Source organism: Anomaloglossus baeobatrachus, chromosome 2 (assembly GCF_048569485.1).
Source record: "Anomaloglossus baeobatrachus isolate aAnoBae1 chromosome 2, aAnoBae1.hap1, whole genome shotgun sequence".
NCBI classification, from domain to species: Eukaryota; Metazoa; Chordata; class Amphibia; order Anura; family Aromobatidae; genus Anomaloglossus; species Anomaloglossus baeobatrachus.
The window spans coordinates 616,012,892-616,033,512 of NC_134354.1; positions in this window are offsets into that span (position 1 = coordinate 616,012,892).

Consider the following 20,621-nt stretch of genomic DNA (forward strand, 5'->3'; position numbering starts at 1 on the left):
AATGTGGGGTTAAAGCAATATTTTGTGGGAAAAGGTATTTTCTCAGCTTATTGTTCTAAAATTCTATGAAGTACTTGGTGGTTCAAGTACCTCACCACAAGCCTAAATTAATACCTTGAGTGGTCTAGTTTACAAAAGGGTGTAACTTATGGGGGTTTTCAATGTTTATGCACATCAGGGTCTCTGCAAATGTGACATGGCATCTGCTATCAATTAAATCCAATTTTGCGCTCCAAAAGTCAAAAGGTGCTGCATCCCTTCCAAGCCCTGCCATGTGAACAAACAGTAGTTTTCCACAATATATCAGATATGGCTGTTTTAAACATAAATTATATAATACATTGTATGGTCCATTTTCTGCTTTTACATTTGTGAAAATAAAAAATGGGATTAAAACAACATTTTTGTGAGAAAATGTTTTTTTGCATTTTCTTGGCTCACCCTTCTAAAATTCTATGATACCATTGTTAGCTCAAGGTGCTTATTAAACCTCTAAATAAATAACTTGAGAGGTGTACTTTCCAAACTTGTGGTTTCCACTGATTAGGCACATCAGGGTCTCAGCAAATGTGACATGGCGCCCGCTATCTACTTTGTTAAGTTTTGCACTCCAGAGGTCAAATGGTGTTATTTCCCTTATGAACTCTTCTGTGTGCCAAAACAGTAGTTTTCCCACCACCTATGAGGTTTGGTTGTAGTAAGGCGAAATTCCCCATCAGATAGCACAGTCCATTTTCTCCTGTTACCCATATAAAAATCAAACATTTCAAACTTTTTGAATGTGTGTTTTAGCACTTTGGTCCAATTTTTAGAATGGTATTATTTTGGGGTATTTTCTGTCACATACAGTTGAAATCAGAAGTTTACATACACATTCAAAAAGACACATATGCATGTTTTTCTCACTATTTGACATAAAATCAGAATAAACCTTTCCTGTTTTAGGTCAATTAGGAACCAAAATTAGTTACTGTATATTTGCCAAATGCCAGAATAATGAGAGAGAGAGAGAGAATGTTTTAAGGCATTTTTATTACTTTCTGCAAAGTAATAAACAACACTTTAATATACCGTAAACCTTTTTTAATTCCATGAAAAAAACCGAAACTGATACATAAAGTGGCTAGAAAAAAAGTGTTTATCAGGTAAAAAAATACAACAAACCAATTGAATAGGGAAATATTTGATAGTTGTTTGTCTCAAAACGTATTAAATAAGCAAAATATAAATGCTGTCAAATTCCTTGACTTAAATTGTTTGTCTCCAAACAGATAAGCATATAATAATCAAATAAAAATGCTGCTAAGTGTGCTGAGCTATGGCTAACAATAGTAATGCTTCAATAAAATGCTGTTTATTGGATTTATTTTTCATTCTTCTCCTCTTGATGCCGATTTTACAAATGCAGCTCATCTGCTCTGCTAATAAACAAGTTATTGTACCCCTTTTTATCAATATTAATTACCTGATTGTTGTCTCCTCACAAATGTACAATAGCATCATCATCACTATTTATACTTAATTTAAGAAAATGCAAAAAAAATGTAAAACCGTAGCATTTTCCAGCTATCTGAAATGTCCTGTGTTGTCTGATATTTAACCCCTTAGTGACGGAGCTAATTTTCACCTTAATGACCAGACCAAATTTTGCAATTCTGACCAGTGTCACTTCATGAGGTTATAACTCTGGAACGCTTCAACGGATCCCGGTGATTCTGAGATTGTTTTTTCGTCACATATTGGACTTCATGTTAGTACCAAATTTAGGACAATATTTTTTGCGTTTATTGAAGAAAAAAATTGAATATTGGCAAAAATTTTGAAAATTTAGCAATTTTCAACTTTTGAATTTTTATACCGTTAAACCAGAGATTTCTGTGACACAAAATAGTTAATAAATAACATTTCCCACATGTCTACTTTACATCAGCACAATTTTGGAAACAAAATTTTTTTTTGTTAGGAAGTTAGAGGGGTTCAAAGTTTATCAGCGATTTCTCATTTTTACATCAAAATTTACAAAACCATTTTTTTAGGGACCACATCACATTTGAAGTGACTTCAATAGGCCTAGATGACAGAAAATACCCAAAAGTGACACCATTATAAAAACTGCACCCCCCAAAGTACTCAAAACCACATTCAAGAAGTTTATTAACCCTTCAGGTGCTTCACATGAACAAAAGCAATGTGGAATGAAAAAAAGCAAAAATTAAATTTTACCTAAAAATGTTGTTCTAACCCAAATTTATTCACTTTTAGAAGAACTAACACAACAAAATGGACCCCAAAACTTGTTCCCCACTTTCTTATGAGTGCGCCGATACCCCACATGTGGTCAGAAACCTCTGTTTGGACAAATGGGAGGGCTCGGAACAGAAGGAGCAATATTTGAATTTTGGAAAGCAAATTTGGCTGAAATAGATTGCGAGCACCATATTGCATTTACAGGTCCGCTAAGGTACCTAAACAGAAGAAACCCCTCACAAATGACACCATTTTGGAAACTAGACCCCTCAAGGCTTCTATCTAGGGGTATAGTGAGCATTTTAGATCCACAGGTACTTCACAGATTTTGTTAACGTTACGTTGTCATATTGAAAATTTTAATAATTTTCTCTAAAATGTTGCTTTAGCATCAATTTTCTCACTTTTTCAAGAGGTAATTCCAAAAATTTGACCTCAAGGTTTGTTAACCACTTTTTTATGAGCGCGGTGATACCTCACATGTGGTCTGAAACCTTTGTTTGGACAAATGGGAGGGCTTGGAACGAAAGGAGCAATATTTGAATTTTGGAAAGGAAATTTGGCTGAAAAAGATTGCGGGCACCATGTCACATTTGGAGGACCCCTAAGGTACCTAAACAGCAGAAACCCCACACAAGTGACCCCATTTTGGAAACTAGGCCCCTCAAGGAATTTATCTAGATGTTTGGTGAGTACCCTGAACCCCCAGGTGCTTTCAGAATTTTATAACGTTGAGCCATGAAAAAAAAAAAAAAAAAAATTTTACCACAAAATTGTTATTTCAACCAGGTAGCTTTTTTTTTTACAAGAGTAAAAGGAAAAAATTCAGCATAACATTTATTGTGCAATTTCTCCTGAGTTTGGCGATACCTTATATGTGGTGGAAATCAACTGTTTGGGCGCATGGCAGGGCTCGGAAGGGAAGGAGTGCCATTTGACTGCAAAATTGGCTGGAATCAATAGCGGACGCCAGGTTGCATTTGGAGAGCCCCTGAGGTGCCTAAACAGTGGCGGTCCCCCACAAGTGTTTGGACAAATGGGAGGGCTTGGAACGAAAGGAGCAATATTTGAATTTTGGAAAGGAAATTTGGCTGAAAAAGATTGCGGGCACCATGTCACATTTGGAGGACCCCTAAGGTACCTAAACAGCAGAAACCCCACACAAGTGACCCCATTTTGGAAACAAGACACCTCAAGGCTTTTATCTAGGTGTATAGTGAGCAGTATGAATCCACGAATACTTCACAGAATTTGATAAGCTTAGGTTGCCATATTGAAAATTTTCATTTTTTTCACAAAAATGTTGCTTCAGCATCAAATTTCTCACTTTTTCAAGAGACAACAACAAACCGTGGACCCAACAGGTTGTTATCCAATGTCTTATGAGCACAGGGATACCCCACATGTGGCCAAAAACCTCTGTTTGGATAAATGGGAGGGCTTGGAATGGAAGCAGCACCATTTGAATTCTGGAAAAGTTGAAATAAATTGCGGGCACCATGTCACATTTGCAGGGCCCCTTGGGTACCTATACATTAGAAACCCCCACAAGTGACCCCATTTTGGAAACTGGATTTTATTCAGGAGTATAATAAGCATTTTGAATCCACAGGTACTTCACAAAAATGTTGCTGTAGCAACCAATGTCTCACTTTTAGGCTATGTGGCCATGAGCCAGCGACACGGCGTCTAGTACACAGTGTCAGCCTCCTGCAGAGATGTGAGTGTTGTCCACGGGAGAACGCAGCTGCCCATGCCCACGATTTGGGTTCAGGCCGCTGTGGAGCTCTATGCTACCTGCAGAGAACACTCATCTCCGCAGCATAAATTGACATGCTGAGGCTCGGGAAGCTGCGCCACAGGTCAGTTTATGTGGCGGAGAAAAGAAGCACATTGGGCAAGCACATTGGGCATGGGATTTCTAAAAATCCTTCCACTGTGCTTCTACTGCACAATGCAGCGTTATGGACGCAGGGAAAACACTCTGCGCCCAAAACGCTGCAAATCCCGATTGTGGGCGCACAGCCTAAAATGCTACAATGGATGAATGGATACATGTCAAACATATATAACGTCCCACCCCCTGCATATTCTAAGCTGGCGCCCTTTAGTGCCTTTCATGTGGCACTAAAGGGTGCCTAGCCTTGTATTTAGCCCCCCAAAAAAATAATAATTAAAATAAACGACGTGGGGTCCCCCCCATTTTTGATAGCCAGCTAGGGTAAAGCAGACAGCTGTAGCCTGCAAACCACAGCTGACAGCTTCACCTTGTCTGGTGATCAATTTGGAGGGCTCCCCAGGCGTTTTTTTTAAAAAAAAAAAAACGTGGGGTCCCCCCCAAATTAGATCACCAGCCAAGGTGAAGCGGACAGCTGGGGTCTGGTATTCTCAGGGTGGGAAGAGCCATGGTTATTGGACTCTTCCCAGCCTAAAAATAGCAGGCCGCAGCCGCCCCAGAAGTGGCGCATCCATTAGATGCGCCAATCCTGGCGCTTCGCCCCAGCTCATCCCGCGCCCTGGTGCGGTGGCAGACGGGGTAATATATGGGGTTGATACCAGCTGTAATGTCACCTGGCATCAAGCCCTGGGGTTAGTGATGTCACGGCATCTAAACAGATACCCGACATCACTAACCCAGTCAAGTAATAGACAAAAAAAAAAAGACAAAAAAAAAATTTATTTGAAAAAAAAACTCCCCGAAACATTCCTCTTTCCCCAATTTATTGAAAATAAAGAAATTACGGTCGCTGTAATCCGCTGTAATCCGTGAGGTCCCACGCCGACTCTGGATCTTCTAGAATATGGGGGGCACGTTCAGGGAACGTATCCCCCATTTTCTGGAAGAGCAAGCTCTCCATGAGCAGTGTGGGTGCAGTAATCTGAGAATACTGCACTCACACTGCCCCGGTCCAACTTAGGGCAGAGTGACCTGCAGTATCCTCATTCCAGAATATGAGGGGCACGCTCACAGAACGTACCCCCCATTTTCTGGAACAGCAGTCTCTCCATGTGAGGACCACACTCCTCACATGGAGAGACTGCTGATTACTGCACTCACTCTCCCCCGGTCCACAGTGGAGCAGCCTGTGCATCAGCGACGTCAGCGTCCCTGCAAGACTGACGTCGCTGATGCACAGGCTGCTCCACTGTGGACCGGGGGAGGAATCCAGTTGACAGCCGCTGTCTGCGCATGCGCCGTCAGCATTCAAGAAGGAGGCGGCGTGATCGCGGGACGGATCACCAGACAGGTAACGTATGACCGGGGGCTCGGGGGCTGGGGGGCTGGGGGGGGGTGATGGGGGGTGACCTAGTGGGACCTGGGGGGACCTAGTGGGACCTGGGGGGACCTGGGGACACCTTTCTGCCGCATGTGACGTGTCACATGCGGCAGAAAGAGCAGAATGAATGCGGGGGAGGGGGGGTGGCTCTGGAGACCCGGAGGGGGCTCCGGTGACCAGAGGGCTCCGGTGGACCGGAGGAGGGGTCAGGGGGAGGACATTTCCCTCCGATCTGAAATGTTTGATCATTTCAGATCGGAGGGAAATGAATGATGAGCCGGCGGCGGCAGTTTTCAGCGCGCGTCGGCGCCATCTTGCACGCTCCGGAGGGGGGCTCTGAAGAACTGGAGGGGGCTCCAGGGACCAAAGAGCTCCGGTGTACCGGAGGAGAGGTAAGGAGGGGGACATTTCCCTCCGATCTGAAATGTTTGATCATTTCAGATCGGAGGGAAATGAATGCAGAGGCGGCGGCGGCGGGAGTTTTCAGCGCGCGTCGGCGCCATCTTGGATTTTCCGGAGGAGGGGGGGGGTTGGATGGATTTCTCCGGTACCGGGGGCTTTGGGGGCACTAAGGGCTCACATTTATTTCTCATCTGACATGTTTGATCACGTCAGATGAGAAATAAATAAATTTTACCAGCCATTTTTTTTTTTTTATGTTGTCGCCGGTATACGGTGTATACCGGCGATCGCATTAACGGGGTGCATACAAAACACCCCGATTCATAATCTGGGGGGTCTCAGCTACCCCCGGTAGCTGAAACCCCCGAGATTTTTCGTCACTGGGGGGCGCTACAGGGTTTTTCCGGCCTGACGTCTCAAGACGTCGGAACAGAATAAGTACCCTGTTTTTCCGACGTCTTGAGACGTTAGGCCGTCGCTATGGGGTTAAAGATGGAGGAGACCCAAGTATATAAATATAGCAAGTTCACATTCGTCACATAATGCAATTATGGTTTCACAGACATCCAATTGGAGAAATTATTAAAATGTAATTTTTAATATCCCTGAGTCATATACATAGTACAAATAAAACTGAATTGTTTTTCCTAAATAACACAACATATACAAGTGCATCTCAATAAGTTAGAATATCATCAAAAAGTTAATTTATTTTAGTAATTCAATACAAAAAGGGAAGTGCATATATTGTATATCTGTCAAACAGAGTGATCTATTTCAAGTGTTTATTTCTGTTCATGTTGATGATTATGGCTTACAGACAATGAAAACCCAAAAGTCATTATCTCACAAAATTAGAATATTATATAAGACCAACTGAAAAAAATGATTTTAAACTCAGAAATGTTTGCTTACTGAAAAGTCTGTACAGTAAATGCACTCAATACTTACTTGTATGAGTTACTGCATCAATGTGGCGTGGCATGGAGGCAATCAGCCTGTGGCACTGCTGATGTTTTATGAAAGCTCAGGTGGCTTTCATAGGAGCCTTCAGCTTGTCTGCATTGTAGGGTCTGGTGTCTCTCATCTTCCTCTTTACAATACCCCTTGGATTCTCTATGGTGTTTAGGTCAGGTTTGTTGGCCAATCAAGCACAGTGATACTGGTGTTACTAAACCAGGTATTGGTTCTTTTGGCACTGTGGACAGATATCAAGTCCTGCTGGAAAATTAAACTTCCATCTCTGAAATGCTTGTCATCAGAGGTAAGCATGAAGTGCCTTGGCCCAGGTAAGACACTTCTGGCATTGTCTAATGGTCATGAATGGCTTGACATGAGGAATGCTACAGTTGTAGCCCATGTCCTGGATATGTCTGTGTGTGGTGGCTCTTGAAGCACTGACTCCAACAGCAGTCCACTACTTGTGAATATCCCCCAAATTTTTGAATGGCCTTTTCTTAACAATCCTATAAAGGCTGCGGTTATCCCAGTTACTTGTGCAACTTTTTCTACCACACTTTTTCCTTCCACTCAACTTTCCATTAATATGCTTGGATACAGCACTCTGTGTATAGCCAGCTTCTTTAGCAATGACCTTTTGTGTCAATGACTGCTTTTTGGACAGCTGTCAAGTCAGCAGTCTTCCCCATGATTGTGTAGCCTACTTAACCAGACTAAGGGGCCATTTTAAACGCTTAGGAAGCCTTTGCATGTGTTTTGTGGTAATTATTCTAATTTTCTGAGATAATGATTTTTGAGTTTCCATTGATTATAAGCCATATTCATCAACATTAACAGAAATAAACACTTGAAATAGATCACTGTTTCTAATGACTCTATATAATATATGCATTTCCCTTTTTTGAATTGAAATAAATTAACTTTTTGATGATATTCTTTTTTTGAGATGTTACATTAGATATAACAAACAGTTTTTGAATAGGGTAATGTGCCAATTACCAAGGACTATGTAGTATATTATTAATAACTTATGATCGATGTAGTTCCCATCTACTGGACTAAAATAAATGTTAGTATGTTTTATCAGGTTCCATCTAAAAAATCTGTTCCTCCAGATAATGTCCGTTGTAACATAGGAGCAAAAACCTAATTGTCGAGCAAAAAAATCTTTTAAAAGTCTAAAGTCAATCTTTTCTATCATTTAGAAATATTTCCTAGCATATAATAAAATCTTAAATAAGAAGTCATCTAGCAGGCACTGACACATCTACATTATTATTGCGGAATAGTTATCCCTCAATTAAGTATGAGAAAAATGCTGCCACGTATTGGTTCACCATAAGTGATCTTATTGTTACTGTGACCTTCTTTTGTAAATAATTTTAACCTTCACAATATATAGGAAGTTTAGGTGCATTTGTCACACTGATAGATGTTCACAAATTTGTGTTAGACATTTTAATGTGAAATAGAGTGTGAATAAAAAACATTTTCAGATGATTGCCCAAAGATGGGGTAGATCTGTTCTCAAAATGTCAAAATCCAAAAGTAGTGTGATACATCTCTGAAATTTTTCTCCCCTAGGACTTCCAAAATTCAAGTTGGCAAATGCTTTTTCACAGATTCCCATCCTGTCAAGAACATTACATAAGTTCAGGGCACAGGGAGAGAGAATATTCCTTATAGTGCCTTTTTGGTCAAAGAAAAGCTGGTTTTGGACATTGAACAGTTTGAAGTTGCAGGAACCTCTTATCCTCCAATTATGGCCTGTTATACCATAGTCGGATTTGCCCTCCAGCACCCCCAAATTTGTGTATGGCTACCTGCTACTTGGCTTCTGAAGCCACAATATTAAAAACCTGAATACTAACCCTCAACCTAAATGAAGTGTGCTTATGTATGTTCTGTCTCGGCAATATTCAATTTCAATGGGAATGTCAAATACAGCAACAAATGGAGCTAAAGTCAAACAAATTTCAACCTCTAATCAATTCAGAATGGGGCAGAAAAGCCCAATTCTCAGGATTAGAGCACCTACACCAGAGTTATCAGCAACACCAGACATACATCTCTTTGCTTCCCAACTATGTTTTCATGTGCTACACTGTATGGCTGCTGGTAAATGTACTATTTAGTGGATTTCCAAACATTAAGCTGCTTTCAAAATTAACTTTTTGAAATGCTTGTTGGCAAGCCATTTCTTCTTCACACTTAAGGCCCCTTTACACACTGCAACATCGCTAGCGATATTGCTGTAACGTCACCGTTTTTGTGACATAATAGTGACCTCCCCAGCAACATTGCAGTGTGTGAAACGCATCAGCAACCTGGCCCCTCTCAGGAACATTTTTTGGTCCTTTGTTGCCCGCTGCGCAGCAAGCATCGTTGTGTTTGACACCGTTACAACAACTTCGTTAGCGACTTCCCTTTCAAATAGCTGCTTTGACACGTCCCCAACGATCAGCTAGGTCGTTCTGCAGGTCCGTATCACTGCTGCGTCGTTGGCCAGGTTTGCCTGTTTGACAGCTCACTACAGACTTTCCAGCAATTTCGGCCAGGTCAGGATCACTGGTGGGATCGGTAGAATGTCTCAGTGTCTAAAGGGGCCTATAAACTGCTACCTTCTTTCTGTTCCCTAAAATATATATATATATATATATATATATATTTACAAAGCTTGATAAAAAGCCTTTAGAATTTTTTAACCACTTGGACAATAGCAAAATAGCAAGCCTCTGGCAGAACTTTTTTTAACTCTTTGTTGACAAGTCTTACTTATTCACTTACAAAAGAGCACAGCTCTTTTTGCTACCTAAATAAAAGGATAATTTTTTGAGAACTTGTGAAAAGCTTACACTTTTTAATTTATCAAAGAAAAAAAGCTCTTTATACTCACCAAACAAAGACAATGTTTCCTCTACCATTTGTGAAAAGCCACAACTTTTTCCAGTTGCACTTATTTTGTATAAACACCAGTAAACCAGACATCTGCCCACAAAAATGGATAATCTTTGGATCGTTTATACAAGATAAGTAGCCAAAGGCATTCAACACTGCAGTGTGTTATTAAACGGGCTGTTAATTGACACTGGTTTACATCTGTTTTCTCCTGGATGGATGGGCTGAAGTCAAATTGACATTAATAAGCCTATATTTGCATTAAAGAGCTCAAAAGAGCTTCAATATAGTCGTAGGAGACCTCTGAGTGTCATACATGTATTGTCCAGGCAAATAGTGGCTTTGCAGCACTGAAATTGGTGGAAAATGTACTCTCCACAAATCAATTTTTTGGGCAATATGTCCATATTTCAACTGATCTGCTCATATCTTTATTTACTATATCCTCAAACAAATTTTTCTATTTACTAACAAACATTAACAAAAACTATGTATACGAGCTTGTTCTACTTTAAATGAAAGATTATATAATGACATAAAATTGACTGAATAAATTAAAGAACTTTAAATAAAGCCTTATTCAGAAATTATAAGTTGTTTGCTGTTCTGTCATTATTTTTCTAGGTGTTTCAAAACATTACAGCAAAAAATGTCTTAGTGATGCAATAGTATTGCACAATTTACAGGTCTAGATAACTGCTATTAGTTCATGAAGGAAGAATTAGTGAAAATTATATTTAAATACATCACCTACAAGAAAAAAAAAGAATAAAGAAAAGAATCTTTGATTCCTGTATACTACAAAGTACAACCTGTTCTGAAATTCCCGAACAGTTCAGTATGTTATTTGGTTGATTCCCAAGCAAAAGGTCACTAGTTCAAATCGAGGAGCATCCATGCAGAAGATTTCCACATAAAAGAGAAACAGCATCACTTAGCTCATTGATAGCAGTATTTTGGGAAAGAAAGCTGCTAAACTGCATCATGGGATTGCTAGGACAGTTGGAAGAATGGAAGTATATAAAATGAAGACCATCCATCCATTCAAAAGATGGTGGATGTCCTGGTAAAAGTCAACAAGTCTGCTCATCATAAGTCTGCTCATCATAAGAAGCCTTGACTTCAATATCATGATAAGAAACATTGCCTCAAGTTTGCAAAAAAATGGATAACTTGGAGAAATTAGACAAGAGTCAATAGACTAGACTCTTATAGTTACGTAGTTTTCTTATGCATCATTAAGTGTGCCTCGTACAAGTGTACTGCAATGAATTAGACCAGAAATAATATAATGTGCCTGGTCATCTATCATCACTGCCCTATCATCATCTAGTCATCATGTCTTCTCTTCCTGCAGGTTGTCATGCGCCGTCCGTATCTGCAGATTACTTCTGTTGCATCGGACTCTCTTCACATTGTAGAGTCTGACAGGCAGCCTGGTCTCTCTTAAGTGTTCAGCTCAACTGGGCATGGCTGGATTATTTCATGGCTCCCAGCCATGAAGGGGTTAATCCTTGTTGGAGCAGCATGCTGAGAGCAAGGTTGCTGATTTCCTTCCACAGCTGGTCTCCTCCTATTCAAGTCTGGGGCGTATATTAGGAGACTGTCAAAGATAGTTTCTGCTTACAGTTATGATATCCCGATGTCCATGATGATAATCCAATTGCTGATCAGCAATTTGTTGTCTGTGCTGTAGTCGTAGCTCCCTGGTGTGAATCACACCTTCCCCTTTAGTCTATTCCCTACGCTGTTTTTTTGTCTCTCTTCTGTGGATATTTGCGGTGTGAGTTTCAGTTTATTCCCTTGTCTTTGTATTGTGGGTGTTGTTATTCTTCATGTACTGCCCAGCCCTGGGTTGGGGGTGCAGGGATATTAGGTCAGGGCCCAACAGGAGACAAGGTCAAGCTCATGGCTCGACCCTGACTACCTCCAAATATACTGTTGGGATAAGGGACAGCACAAGGTCCCCAGCATTAAGGTCAGCTCAAGAGCCCCTCTGCCATCCGTACGCCCCATGACACAGGTATGTTTCAACTTCTACCCAATTTTCCCAACTAACGGACCTGTTCTGCCCCTGCTGCAATATCTCTTTGGTACAGTTAGGTCCAGAAATATTTGGACAGTGACACAAGTTTTGTTATTTTAGCTGTTTACAAAAACATGTTCAGAAACACAATTATGTATATAATATGGACTGAAAGTGCACACTCCCAGCTGCAATATGAGAGTTTTCACATCCAAATCGGAGAAAGGAATCATAGCTCTGTAATGCATAGCCTCCTCTTTTTCAAGGGACCAAAAGTAATTGGACAAGGGACTCTAAGGGCTGCAATTAACTCTGAAGGTGTCTCCCTCATTAACCTGTAATCAATGAAATAGTTAAAAGGTCTGGGGTTGATTACAGGTGTGTGGTTTTGCATTTGGAAGCTGTTGCTGTGACCAGACAACATGCGGTCTAAGGAACTCTCAATTGAGGTGAAGCAGAACATCCTGAGGCTGAAAAAAAAGAAAAAATCCATCAGAGAGATAGCAGACATGCTTGGAGTAGCAAAATCAACAGTCGGGTACATTCTGAGAAAAAAGGAATTGACTGGTGAGCTTGGGAACTCAAAAAGGCCTGGGCGTCCACGGATGACAACAGTGGTGGATGATCGCAGCATACTTTCTTTGGTGAAGAAGAACCCGTTCACAACATCAACTGAAGTCCAGAACACTCTGAGTGAAGTAGGTGTATCTGTCTATAAGTCAACAGTAAAGAGAAGACTCCATGAAAATAAATACAAAGGGTTCAAATCTAGATGCAAACCATTCATCAATTCCAAAAATAGACAGGCCAGAGTTAAATTTGCTGAAAAACACCTCATGAAGCCAGCTCAGTTCTGGAAAAGTATTCTATGGACAGATGAGACAAAGATCAACCTGTACCAGAATGATGGGAAGAAAAAAGTTTGGAGAAGAAAGGGAACGGCACATGATCCAAGGCACACCACATCCTCTGTAAAACATGGTGGAGGCAACGTGATGGCATGGGCATGCATGGCTTTCAATGGCACTGGGTCACTTGTGTTTATTGATGACATAACAGCAGACAAGAGTAGCCGGATAAATTCTGAAGTGTACAGGGATATACTTTCAGCCCAGATTCAGCCAAATGCCGCAAAGTTGATCGGACGGTGCTTCATAGTACAAATGGACAATGACCCCAAGCATACAGCCAAAGCTACCCAGGAGTTCATGAGTGCAAAAAAGTGGAACATTCTGCAATGGCCAAGTCAATCACCAGATCTTAACCCAATTGAGCATGCATTTCACTTGCTCAAATCCAGACTTAAGACGGAAAGACCCACAAACAAGCAAGACCTGAAGGCTGCGGCTGTATATGCCTGGCAATGCATTAACCCCTTCACCCCCGGCCACTAAAACACCCTAATGACCGGGCCATTTTTTGCAATTTTGACCAGTGTCACTTTGACAGGTTATAACTCTGGAACGCTTCAACGGATCCTGGCGATTCTGAGATTGTTTTTTCGTGACATATTGTACTTCATGTCAGTGGTAAATTTAGGCCGATATGTTTTGCATTTATTTGTGAAAATTTAGGAAATTTGGCGAAAATTTTGAAAATTTCGCAAATTTCAAACTTTGAAAATTTATGCCCATAAATCTGAGAGATATGTCACACAAAATAGTTACTAAATAACATTTCCCACTTGTCTACTTTACATCAGCGCAATTTTCGAAACAAATTTTTTTTCCGTTAGGAAGTTAGAAGGGGTCAAAGGTCATCAGCAAATTCTCATTTTTCCAACAAAATTTACAAAATAATTTTTTTAGGGACCACATCACATTTGAAGTGACTTTGAGAGGCCTAGGTGACAGAAAATACCCAAAAGTGACCCCATTCTAAAAACTACACCCCTCACACTGCTCAAAACCACATCCAATAAGATTATTAACCCTTTAGGTGCTTCACAGGAACCAAAGCAATGTGGAAGGAAAAAATGAAAATTTTACTTTTTAACACAAAAATGTTACTTTAGCCATAAAATTTTCATTTTTACAAGGGAGAAAAGAGAAAGTACACAATACAATTTATTGTGCATGTTCTCCTGAGTACGCTGATACCCCATATGTGGTAAAAATCAATTGTTTGGGCGCACGGCAGAGCTCGGAAGGGAAGGAGCGCCATTTGAATTTTTGAACGCAAAATTAGCTGCACTCATTAGCGGACGCCATGTCGGGTTTGAAGACCCCCTGAGGTGCCTAAACAATGGAGCTCCCCCACAAGTGACCCCATTTTGGAAACTAGAGGCCTCAAATAATTTTTCTAGATGTTTGGTGAGCACTTTGAACCCCTGGGGGCTTCACAAAAGTTTATAGCGTTGAGCCGTGAAAAGAAAAAAAATTTTTTTTACCACAAAACGGTTGCTTCAACTAGGTAGCTATTTTTTTCACAAGGGTAACAGGAAAAAATGCACCATAAAATGTATTGTGCATTTTCTCCTGAGTACGCAGATACCTCATATGTGGTGGAAATCAAATGTTTGGACACACAGCAGTGCTCGGAAGGCAAGGAGCGCCATTTGAATTTTTGAGTGCAAAATTAGCTGCACCTGTTAGCGGACGCCATGTCGGGTTTGAAGACCCCCTGAGGTGCCTAAACAATGGAGCTCCCCCACAAGTGACCCCATTTTGGAAACTAGAGGCCTCAAATAATTTTTCTAGATGTTTGGTGAGCACTTTGAACCCCTGGGGGCTTCACAAAAGTTTATAGCGTTGAGCCGTGAAAAGAAAAAAAAATTTTTTTACCACAAAACGGTTGCTTCAACTAGGTAGCTTTTTTTTTCACAAGGGTAACAGGAAAAAATGCACCATAAAATGTATTGTGCATTTTCTCCTGAGTACGCAGATACCTCATATGTGGTGGAAATCAAATGTTTGGACACACAGCAGTGCTCGGAAGGCAAGGAGCACCATTTGAATTTTTGAGTGCAAAATTAGCTGCACCTGTTAGCGGACGCCATGTCGGGTTTGAAGACCCCCTGAGGTGCCTAAACAATGGAGCTCCCCCACAAGTGACCCCATTTTGGAAACTAGAGGCCTCAAATAATTTTTCTAGATGTTTGGTGAGCACTTTGAACCCCTGGGGGCTTCACAAAAGTTTATAGCGTTGAGCCGTGAAAAGAAAAAAAAATTTTTTTACCACAAAACGGTTGCTTCAACTAGGTAGCTTTTTTTTTCACAAGGGTAACAGGAAAAAATGCACCATAAAATGTATTGTGCATTTTCTCCTGAGTACGCAGATACCTCATATGTGGTGGAAATCAAATGTTTGGACACACAGCAGTGCTCGGAAGGCAAGGAGCGCCATTTGAATTTTTGAGTGCAAAATTAGCTGCACCTGTTAGCGGACGCCATGTCGGGTTTGAAGACCCCCTGAGGTGCCTAAACAATGGAGCTCCCCCACAAGTGACCCCATTTTGGAAACTAGAGGCCTCAAATAATTTTTCTAGATGTTTGGTGAGCACTTTGAACCCCTGGGGGCTTCACAAAAGTTTATAGCGTTGAGCCGTGAAAAGAAAAAAATTTTTTTTACCACAAAACGGTTGTTTCAACTAGGTAGCTTTTTTTTTCACAAGGGTAACAGGAAAAAATGCACCATAAAATGTATTGTGCATTTTCTCCTGAGTACGCAGATACTTCATATGTGGTGGAAAGTAATTGTTTGGGCGCATGGCGGGGCTCAGAAGAGAAGGAGCGCCATTTGACAGCAAAATTGGTTGGAATCATTAGCGGACGCCATGTCACGTTTGGAGACCCCCTATGGTGCCTAAACAGTGGATCTCCCCCACAAGTGACACCATTTTGGAAACTAGAGCCCTCAAATAATTTTTCTAGATGTTTGGTGAGCACTTTGAACACCTGGGGGCTTCACAGAAGTTTATAGCGTTGAGCCGTGAAAAGAAAAAAAATTTTTTTTACCACAAAACGGTTGCTTCAACTAGGTAGCTTTTTTTTCACAAGGCTATCAGGAAAAAATGCACCATAAAATGTATTGTGCATTTTCTCCTGAGTACGCAGATACCTCATATGTGGTGGAAAGTAATTGTTTGGGCGCATGGCGGGGCTCAGAAGAGAAGGAGCGCCATTTGACAGCAAAATTGGTTGGAATCATTAGCGGACGCCATGTCACATTTGGAGACCCCCTATGGTGCCTAAACAGTGGAGCTCCCCCACAAGTGACACCATTTTGGAAACTAGAGCCCTCAAATAATTTTTCTAGATGTTTGGTGAGCACTTTGAACACCTGGGGGCTTCACAGAAGTTTATAGCGTTGAGCCGTGAAAAGAAAAAAAAATTTTTTTACCACAAAACGGTTGCTTCAACTAGGTAGCTTTTTTTTTCACAAGGCTATCAGGAAAAAATGCACCATAAAATGTATTGTGCATTTTCTCCTGAGTACGCAGATACCTCATATGTGGTGGAAAGTAATTGTTTGGGCGCATGGCGGGGCTCAGAAGAGAAGGAGCGCCATTTGACAGCAAAATTGGTTGGAATCATTAGCGGACGCCATGTCACGTTTGGAGACCCCCTATGGTGCCTAAACAGTGGAGCTCCCCCACAAGTGACACCATTTTGGAAACTAGAGCCCTCAAATAATTTTTCTAGATGTTTGGTGAGCACTTTGAACACCTGGGGGCTTCACAGAAGTTTATAGCGTTGAGCCGTGAAAAGAAAAATTTTTTTTTTTACCACAAAACGGTTGCTTCAACTAGGTAGCTTTTTTTTTTCACAAGGGTAACAGGAAAAAATGCACCATAAAACGTATTGTGCAATTTCTCCTGAGTACACAGACACCTCACATGTGGTGGAAAGTAATTGTTTGAGCGCATGGCGGGGCTCAGAAGAGAAGGAGCGCCATTTGACTTTTCAAACGCACAGACGCAGTGCACTGATCGGCCGCTGCAGGACGCACGGTCGGATGCGATAAAAAAAAGCGTCGGGGATACGTAAAAAAAAAAGTCACGCCAAAAATTGACCATGGATGCAGATACGTTATGTGCATCCCTGATCAGCTCTTGGCGGGACGCACGGACGGATGCGATACAAAAAGCGTCGCAAATACGGAAAAAAGTCACGCCAAAAATTGAGCAGGGATGCCGATCCGTTATCTGCATCCCTAATCAGCGCTCGGCGGGACGCACGGACGGATGCGATACAAAAAGCGTCGTGAATACGGAAAAAAGTCACGCCAAAAATTGACCATGGATGCCGATCCGTTATCTGCATCCCTGATCAGCGCTCGGCGGGACACACGGACGGATGCGATACAAAAAGCATCGTGAATACGGAAAAAAGTCACGCCAAAAATTGATCAGGGATGCCGATCCGTTATCTGCATCCCTGATCAGCGCTTGGCGGGACGCACGGACGGATGCGATACAAAAAGCGTCGTGAATACGGAAAAAAAAGCCACGCCAAAAATTGACCATGGATGCCGATCCGTTATCTGCATCCCTGATCAGCGCTCGGCGGGACGCACGGACGGATGCGATACAAAAAGCGTCGGGGATACGGAAAAAAAAGTCACGCCAAAAATTGAGCAGGGATGCCGATCCGTTATCTGCATCCCTGATCAGCGCTTGGCGGGACGCACGGACGGATGAGGTGTAAAAATGGACAGGGGATACGGAAAAAAAAAAAAAAAGTTATACTCACAGTACCCAGAGGACTAGCAGGAGGATCACTGACCAGAAGAGCTGCAGAGGAACAGATGGCAGAGAGATGGACAGCTTTACAGGAGCAGCAGGCAGATCAGCAGAATGCCCAGGAAGGACCCAGCGATGGACGCAGATGTGATCAGGCCGGTGAAGACAGGTAAGAGGACGTCGGGGGAGAGCAGAGGGGGAGAGGGGGAGAGGGGGGGGTGAGAGCAGAGAGGGAGAGGGGGGGGTGAGAGCAGAGGGGGAGAGGGGGGGGTGAGAGGAGAGGGGGGAGTGAGAGCAGAGGGGGAGAGGGGGGGTGAGAGCAGGGGGGGGTGAGAGCAGAGGGGGGGTGAGAGCAGAGGGGGGGGTGAGAGCAGAGGGGGGGGTGAGAGCAGAGGGGGGGGTGAGAGCAGAGGGGGTGGTGAGAGCAGAGGGGGGGGAGAGAAGAGGGGGGGGGAGAGCAGAGGGGGAGACCGGAGAGGGAGCTGCAGAAGCAGAATAGAAATAATGGGGGAGGCAGTCAGATCGCGGGGGGAGCGGATCGGGATGTCGGGGGGGGGGGTTGGGGGGAGCAGATCGCGGGGGGGGGGGGCACGGCAGGGGCTATCACGGCAGCGCGCAGGGGCACCGCGGGAGCGCGCACGGGCTGCAAAGTGAGCACAGTACTCACTTTGCAGCAGCAGCGGTGACCTCAGCAGCAGCGGTGGTAGCAGATCGGGATGCCGGGGGTGGCAGATCGGGGCGTAGGGGGGCAGATCGGGGCGTAGGGGGGCAGATCGGGGGGGGGCAGGGGCCTTCACGGGAGCGCGCAGGGGCCTTCACGGGAGCGCGCAGGGAGCAGAATACTTACCATTAGAGCTGCAGCGGCGGAGACATCAGAGGCGGCGGCGGCAGCAGCAGCGGTGGCGTGGTACCAAAAGTACCAGCCACTCCACGCTGCAGACATGTTGGGGGAGGGCTCGCAGGCCAGCACAGGCCTGGGGAGGGCGGCCACCGGCAGATCAGACCGCCCCACTGCACACTGATTGGAGCGATTGCACGTCATAGCACGATCGCTCCAATCAGTGCTGCAGGGGCTGGGGGCGGCATGTTTGAGGTCCACCTATGATATGCTGCTGCAGCTGCGGCATCTCATAGCTGGATCTCACAGGATCGCACTAATTCGGGCATTATTTTTGCCGAAATTAGTGCGATCGATGTGGTTGGCGGTTCAGATTTGAACAGCCAATCACATCGATCGTCGATAGGGGGTGGCGATGCCGCCCCCCCTGGGGTCAAGCAAAGGTCCCCTGCTGTAAGAAACAGCAGGGGACATCATTTGAAAGCCATTGCTATGGCCACGGCAATCAAATGAAGTTTAGGCCGTAAAATTACGTCCCTGGTCGTTAAGTCACGTTAAAATAGGACGTAATTTTACGGCCCGCGGTCGTGAAGGGGTTAAGAAGGAGGAAACCCAGCGTTTGGGGATGTCCATGGGTTCCAGACTTAAGGCAGTGATTGCCTCCAAAGGATTCGCAACAAAATATTGAAAATAAAAATATTTTGTTTGGGTTTGGTTTATTTGCCCAATTACTTTTGACCTCCTAAAATGTGGAGTGTTTGTAAAGAAATGTGTACAATTCCTACAATTTCTATCAGATATTTTTGTTCAAACCTTCAAATTAAACGTTACAATCTGCACTTGAATTCTGTTGTAGAGGTTTCATTTCAAATCCAATGTGGTGGCATGCAGAGCCCAACTCGCGAAAATTGTGTCACTGTCCAAATATTTCTGTATGTTTCACTGTGACACCCCTCCCTATTCCCCACTTTCTTTGTATGACCTCTGTTTACTCTGACTATGTTAGCCTGCATCTGGCTTCTTTTATGAAGTGATCAAGATATTTAGGTCAAAATAGATTATTCTCGCTCACTATTCAGGATATGGGTGCACAGGAAAAATAGATCAATAATAAAAGAGTAACCTGGCACTTTAAAAGACGAAGAAATTAAAACAAAAATTGAAAGGGCAAAGCAAAACATTTCTAGGTTTTGTTAGCAAGTAGTGCCTGCTGTAAATTTGCTAGGGAACTAGTTAGATAGGTCTTGGCACTTTTGAGTGCCTGATACAAATTACGCACTGACCCACATTTCTAAGTATTGTTAGTTCAAAATACCTACTGTAATTTTGCAAAGTAGCTAAATTCGTCTTGATAATTTTCATTGCCTGCTCAAAATTATGCAGTGAGCCACATTTCTTTTTGGGATTTATGATCTATTAGGTGTCCCAGCATGTACATGGATAGTGTGCATGCTCTTTTTTCCAGCACTCCAAATTTTATGGGAATCGATAACAGTAATGGTTGACAGGCACAGCCATCTTGGTTTGTTGGGTGGTGCTGAGTCTTTGTGAACCACGAGCCGAAAACCGGAAGTCAGGTTATATCGTGTGGGTGGAGCATAGTATGATGGTCCATGTTTACCCAGTGTAACTTGACATTTTCGTTACATCACATGACCCCACAGTCTCACTTTCCATTGGCTAATATACGGCAAAAAGTGCTTTGTAATTGAGGGACATCAAACGTGTGTGACTTCTTTTAGGAACTTTTTGCAGGTAATTACTTTAATTTATATACTGTTGAGAACTATCTGTGCCGATTTGTATAAAAAGTACTCCACTTAGGAACATATACTTAATATCGTCAGTACTTTGCTAGAGAATTCATTCAATACCACAACCTTGATATACTATATGTAATCTTAACAGGTCTATTTCTTGTCTCCCTCTTATTTGAGGCATCTTTGTTTTTAATCTTTTATTAAATCTGTTTTGCATCATGAATACATTTTGAATTTTTGTAAATAATTGCTTACATATTCATTTTTTTGCCTGGCCCTAAACATGTATTTGGGCTCAGACATTTAGATGTATTACTGATATACAAGTGTCTGGACAGGTAGAGAGACCTGGGTGCTCTACAGTTCTCTTACTGATTGGGAAAGACAGGTCCTGAAGGGATGATCACTATTATAGTGCAACCGTATAATTTTTTTTTCTTTTACTCACTGGAATCCCGTGCCCCCTGTAGCCGCAGACCCTGTAGCAGCTTTTTGGCAGCAAAGTCTATAAAGGCTCCCAGTTGACACT